Here is a 7,169-nt window from a genome sequence, read left to right on the forward strand (position 1 = left end):
GCTATGATATGGCCTAATTCTGATCATCTTCTCTGTGTCTTTGGGATTACCAATTAAATAGGCTTTGTGGAAGTCTTTCAAACCGACAGACGAGAGAGGGCTAAATGAAATTAGGCCTATAGTTTGCAAGAGTGGAAGCGCGCTGTCTCCCTCCATACTGTTTACCAAGGACTGTGTTTGTGTGGGAAGTCATGGTTAATGATGTATTCATCCTTTCTCGCTGTGGAACTCCAAGCCCAACTCAATGTGTATTGTGCTCAATTATGTGAAGAGAGAGAGCTGATAATGAAAACTAACATGAAGCTCCTGAGTGGATCAAGATGTGTGTATGTATGCGTGTGTGTGTGTGTGTGGGAGACAGAGAAGGAGAGAGGGTGTGTGTGTGAGCTGGCATAACTGTATCCCTTCTCTTTCATCATGCCCAGGCAGAAGCCACAACTGCTCTCAGTTTCTCAAATGAACCTTTCAAAGCCTCCCAAACTTTCAGCCTCCCTCCCTATCCAGCTCCACCAAAGCAGCCGTCCACTCAAGAGTATAAGCAGGCTTACTGGGGGATAAGACCCTGCGATGTGCTCGAGGTGAGATAACCAATTACCCATGATCACTTTTGACTCTTCTAATCTCCCCGCTGTATCGGCGGGATTTAGCCGCGGCAGCACCTGTGAAACCCGGCCATCTCCAATCTGCCGCCGTCCGCCTTTGTTATTCTAATGTCAGCCACTTGACTCATACACTTCAGTCAAAGGGGATAAGCACCTGCTGGTCGTGGAGGGGCGCTGAGGGGAGCGACCCTGTGACCTTCCAAACAGACAGCCCTTGATTGATAAGCTGGATTTTGTCTGTCAAGAGTTTCATCAGGTTGAGGAGCCGAATGCTGTCATTCCCATGAAAACTGAGCGACACACATGGAGGTTATGAAAACCACATGTGGCTGCAGTGTCATTGCAGCACAACTTTGAAGTGCACTGGTTCACAGATCAGATTGGTCATGAGTCCAACTGCTTTTTTTAACTTCAGCATCCAAAGTTACTAAACTTTATAGGCTGCCAGTCACCTATATTGAAACCAATGTTTTAAACGCAATCAAGACAGGGTGCTTTCCTTTGCCATCATGTGCCTGCTTGGTGACAGGCAAACACTTAAAAATCATCTGTCCCAAACAAACATGCTGATCCAATTGGCTTGAGCTTCGAGGCGGAGCCCTCCAAGCTACAATCGACACATATTCATCATTTCTCATCCTGCTGTCTATCAAGATGCCTGAGGTCAAAGAGGTCAGCAGATGCGCTTGATTTGATAATATGAGCAGGTCTTGGGTAATAGCTGGCAAAAATCTCTGACAAGAATGTATGACTTGCTCAAAACAGCAGGTTGTCCCTGTTCATTGCAGAAGACTGTGGGTAAAATAATCTTTGTGTGTTTATATAATAAACTTTTTCTGGTTATGTAATTTTAATAAGTCTCATATGATTTTACATGCAACTGGGGGTTGTGTATGTTGACATATGGTTGTTACAGCATCAGTGTGTCGATGCATTAGTATTGAAAATTCAAATTCAAAACAATTTGTGTTCCTAAATATGAAATCAACCTGCACCAATCTGCAGCAGATATGACTCACTTTTTAAACATAAATCTGTTTTTATAATCCTGTAAATACTACTGTACATATAGATGTTTTGTGTATCTGCCTAGGCCCTTGTTGGTCTGAATTAGATCATCATAGATATATCAGTATCTGTGTATACAGTGTATTTTGGACAAACAGGAAACTGCAGATTTGCCAAAGATATGTTTGAGATCTTTTTTTTTTTTTTTTTTTTCATCTTACCTTATTTCTAAGGTTAAGTCCAGCCACTTCCCAGAGGAAACTCATTTCGGCAGCTTGTATGTAAGCTTGTATGTAAGCTCATGACCATAGGTGAAGGTTGGAACATAGACCAACACGTTCTCATTCCAAGTCGTGTCATATTCTTGCTTTGCACAAGACACTCTAGGTATCTTTATGTGTCTGCTGTTTATGTTCTGGGATGCTAAAGTCATGATGTCAACAAATGCACATGGAGAGATTACACTGCATTTGGTTACTTTTAGGCAGCAACAGCACATGGCAACCAATGACAGGACGTCAACAAAAGCACGTGCTGGCATGAATGGTTAGTGTAAACACCTGACACAAAAGGATACCTTAAACGTCATAGGCAGACGTGATAGGTCCTGACAGAGCGGCACCACATGATGAGTTTGGAGTGAGAATGCTTTGGTCCTGCCACTGCTCTTCTAATGAGGAGAAAGACAAGTCCATAATGTCAGAGAACTGACTGCAGGTTGCACTGCAGTCTATCTCAGTTCGCTTGCAATAGCTAACATTAGACTCACTGAGCAGCTGGTCATACCAGAGCTGTAGCAGCACACCGCAGAGAACAAGTGTTAAAGTGACATGGTCTTACTTTAAAGAGTGTACAAAGTGTTGAAGTACATGTGCATAAGTGAAACTACATACAAACTACATTGCCATGTGCAGAGTTTTATGATATATATAGTAGAATGATGAAAGGTACATTAAGAAAATGAAAGAGGCACCACAGTACAGTATCTCCTGTGGTACCAGTTTGTCTTGGCAGCCTGGCTCCACACCAACCTTTAAGAAATGTCAAGTGGCTTATGCAATTGAGGGATACTTTCACATCTCAGAGTCTCTCCTGTACTTTAGTGCATCCGGGAGCTTCATGAGAATTCCAGAGGTTTCTGGAAGGGCGGCAGGTACGACAGAGGGCTTCACCTACTGATGCAAGAGAACATTTCCAGGGCCTGGGCTGGATTTATGGAGGGAACTGTCAGACATGTGTGGCGATCCGAATCGTGGAATTTAAAGGAATGGGTGAATGGAGCCCAAGTTTAGCTTTTAGTGTTATCAATCTCACAAAAACCTGACAACGCCACCTAGGGAATTTCACCCTAGGAAATTAGTGTCACACACACAAGGACACTCAGGTCCGTTGCACTAATGAAGAGACTCGAAGGACGTGGTTCCAGTTAGGATTACAATTTTTATTAACAATACTTTTTAAAAATGGACAATTAAAACAGGCCAACATTAAGGGGATATTAAAATATACACTAAGGACTTGACAGAGCTGAGGCTTACCAGTGGAGGGACGTGAGTCAAAAGGGGAGGTGAGGGATCCAAAAAAAAACAAATCACCACAACCGTATGTGCAGGTCCCACACTCACACAAACTCAAAGGAAACAAGGGGATGCACGACACACACAAAGGGGAAACCACCACCCGGGACACCAGGGGCCGCCACCTTCAGCACTCAGCAACTGAAAAGGACAGAAACAATAATTATTGGGGTCAATTAACCAAATCAACTTGCAACACAAATGAAAAATAAAGATGAAATGAAATTGGCAAACCAAAACAACAATAAGACAGAGCTGGCAGGAATCACTAACAACAAAACAAAATAAGGATTTAGCCTACTCAATTACAATCATAAAAATGAAAAGAAACAATCAAATAAAATACAAAGTCCTAAATAGAAAAGAAACTAATCAATGCAAAAACGAGAAATAAATCTCAACTCAATGAATTACAACACAATCTACAAATCAAATGATACAGTCAATAGAATAAACAAAACCGAAACAAATGAACATATCACTAAATCAGAACCAAATAAACCACCAAAACAAACAGCAAACTGGGATTAACCCCAATATAAATCCGCCCGGTCTAAATTCGGGTTAGTGCTCGTGTCCACTACCCGGTGACAGACCCGCCGTGTCCGAAACTCAGGACGGCTACAACGTTAGCCACCAACAGCGTGTAGATCAGCGGCGTAGCAACAATCGTTAGCATGTAGCCCAGGTTAGCATCGGCAGCACGGCGAGCCAGACAGGCGAACACTTGCAGCGGAGAATCAACACAGATAAAACAAGCCGGCGAGCACGCAGTCGCGTGGACGAGCCGTTTGAAGCAACACCTAGCAAAGCAGCAGTGATCCGTGACGTGTTTAGCATTAGCTGCTAACGGAGTCTCCCTAAACACAGGAGAAGGCAGGTATCAGTAAATAGCGTGAGCGGTGGCTACAGGAGGTGGAGCACGAGAGGCCAACATACCAACAAACAGCTTCTGCCAACACACACCCGAGGAGGAGAGCGGAGACTCATGCAGAGCATTACAGTCCGGGGGTGTCCAGCCATGTCACCTAGGACAGCAGCCATAATTCAGCGTGACACCAAACAATATATCCACAGCGTGCAGCAGCACAGCCACCGCTAGCTCACCTGCAACAGGTCGAGTGGAAGGCCGGAAGTGAGGCAACCAGAGAGGTGTGGCGAGCCGCCAAGCCAAGACCGAGGGAGAGGGAGAGCAAGGAGGCTCCACTCCCTTTTATGAAGTGCCCCCTGCTGGTGATTGGCCACCATGACAGGGCACAATTGCCCTGGGCAGAGAGGTCTCTCCTGCTACACATGCATTTAGAAAAGCCATCTGTTGGCCAGAGTACATGTGGATTTAGTATCACCAAAGTGTGACAGACATGATTCTAAGGTTCCTAAAGAAATGTGTTGGTTTTTTTTTTATGTTGGGCAAAAAAATATGCAAAGGGCAAAAAGTGTGGCGGTGCAGTGATAAGCATCTCATCTTATTGGTTCCCTTGATTTATCCTTCACTCCTTTGCCCAAATGAAGCTTTACAGTTTGGTTTGGGCATTCAGAACTCATGCAGAAAAAAAAGTGTAGTTGCCCAGAGCATCTTCTCATACTGCAACTTAAAGGTGCCTCAATGCGTCGACGTCTGATGTCGACAGGCCACTGACAAAGTGTCGGTATTAGACGCATTGGGAGTGGGACAGGGATGCAGACAGACGCGCTCAGAGATTCGTGTTGGTCAAGAGTTGATAGAGATTAAAACAGTGCAAAGAAGAGAGTGAATATTGGGTTTACACGACCCCAAATGAATACTATTGTTACTCTGAATGGGTTAACATGCACCTGTGTGCAGACACATTTATTTTATCAACTTTAGAGATTAAGGTAAGTCAGTTTTATTTATAAAGCCCATTATCACAAATCACAATTTGTGATAAATTGTGACATACCTCTGTCCTTAGACTCTCACATGAATAATAATATGTAGGAGACCACAGCATGTGAGGTCAGCCCTATAAACGGGAAACTCTGTGAATTAGTGAGTGAGTGAGTGAGTGACTGATGAAGTTGCACCACTGGTCAGTGTCACTGATGATGTGACATTGCTTTTTACCCATTGGCTGTTCTTTAGAAATAAACAGTGAGTATTACCTGTTACAGTGCTGGACCAGGTGCTGCCAAATATATCACACACATATCAGCGGAGCTTGGCCCCGATAGCAGCTGAGGGCAGCACAGCCTCCACCAGTCACACAGGGACGTTCATCCCTGATCTGAACACAAGCTGTATTCACAAAGCCATCACTCTCTGCTAAAGAGACCCGTCCTGTCTTAGAAAAGATGACTAAGCAAAAGGACTTTCTCAAATAAGCCTTTAAAGAATGTACTGTAGGATTGTAGGTATATAGAATCCTATAAAAAGTCTTAACCAATATCATGAAAACTCATCTCTGATGCAATATTCAGAGCAAATAATCTGCTCAAAATTCATCATAATTGTGAATCTGACACACTGACTATAAACTTCCTGCAGTAGGCATTTGGGTTAATTGTACAGTTTATCAGTTATAGTTATGACTTTAACATGAAATGAAATATCCCTAAAATATATTATCGGTTTACTCAATGCTAGTAAAGAAGTCCCTAAAGACATAATGTTTGGAACAACTGTACATGGTCCAGCCAAACACAAACTAGTCACACCACTTTTGTCTTTGATTATTTAATGTCATAATTATCATAATGAAAAGAGGTTGGTTGTTGGGAAACATACATATATTTTACATTATAATATATTGTATTATCATTTTAAAAGACCACAGGGAACTTGAGCAGTTCGACTAAGAGGTCATCTAAATCTCTTTATTTGAAGTTAAAAAATAAAAGTGAGCATACCGCAAACAACTACAGCAAGTTAGAAGGACAAAATTGAAAAAGGATTTGTAAGCTGTGAAAAACAGAGAGTTTGGAAAATAATTTTAAATTTGCCTTTGTTTTTTGTTTTTTCCAGTCTGAAGAAAGTGAGGGTTTGTCTGATCATTTTAGTGCTGTTTTATTCTTGCCCTTTCTTCTGTAAAACCTGTATCTGCATTCCCTGATCTCAGCAATGGTTTTGGTGAATACAATTGTTTTATCATCAATATAACGCAACGACAAAAAGAAAACCCAAATTGTATCCTTCAACTTTCACATTGAGCTATGAAAGCCATGTTGTTGTTATGTACCAGCCCTGGCTCTGGTTTGTCCACTGGCCTGAAGTGATGACAAAATCACGTCTCACCTCTTTAAGGGTGAGTGTGGATTCAGAAGTCCCACAGAGATACTCTCTGCCCATTTTCCCACCACACAGCCTTCCACCAGGGAAAATCTGACCCATCTAAGGATTTCCAAGCCAGACAGGATAATCTGACATGCTCTAAGATGACACTGCTGCTCTGCGCTCCACCTCCATCCCTCTCCCTCTCTTTCCCCTCCCATCTCAAGTCGGGGTGCCGAGCTAGCACAAATGAGAGACACTTTGAAAAATAAGCTGCTCATTTGGGACTGAGTGGATTCAGATGGTTGGCCAGTGCTCAAAGGCACAGTGAAAAAGGGGGCGGTTGGGTCAGCTTATTATTTCAGTGGATACAAGGCGCTGATGTTCTCCCTCATATGGCATTTTTCTCAATCAAAAGGCCTTGGCCATTAGAATGTGGGCCAATATCCTCCTACCCACTTCTTCATCTTCTCAGCCAAAATCTTAATTCACTGGTTGTGAAGTTTGGACCTGTCTCAGCTTTGATAAAACTATGGTCAAATTGGATGATTCTTTGACTGGAAAAGAACTGAAGAATCAGTTCTCTTTACCTGAGTAAAGTCAAAAACAAGAACCATAAGAGAATTAGAGAAGTTCTAACAAAGTTACATCAAGCAAGTTATAAACATGTAATTGCTCAGACTTTTAGGATTTCAGTGCCATAAGACCTGCCAGGTGCTTTAAAAGTACACAATGTAACTGTTTGCAGACAAA

The 7,169-nt window shown here is 42.6% G+C and overlaps 1 long non-coding RNA gene across 1 annotated transcript; it reads right to left on the minus strand.

Moving 5' to 3' along the window:
- Positions 1–3,096: 3,096 nt before the first annotated feature.
- On the minus strand, positions 3,097–4,368 carry LOC148187571 (uncharacterized). The gene is made up of 3 exons (XR_015778732.1): positions 4,295–4,368; positions 4,127–4,215; positions 3,097–4,047 (listed from the first exon to the last, which is right to left on the minus strand). It is a non-coding gene; the product is annotated as an uncharacterized LOC148187571 (long non-coding RNA).
- Between the last annotated feature and the right edge of the window lie 2,801 nt (positions 4,369–7,169).

The sequence above is a fragment of the Plectropomus leopardus genome, chromosome 14 (assembly GCF_026936395.1).
Source record: "Plectropomus leopardus strain MGB_pleo_1.0 chromosome 14, ASM2693639v1, whole genome shotgun sequence".
In the NCBI taxonomy this organism is placed as follows: domain Eukaryota; kingdom Metazoa; phylum Chordata; class Actinopteri; order Perciformes; family Serranidae; genus Plectropomus; species Plectropomus leopardus.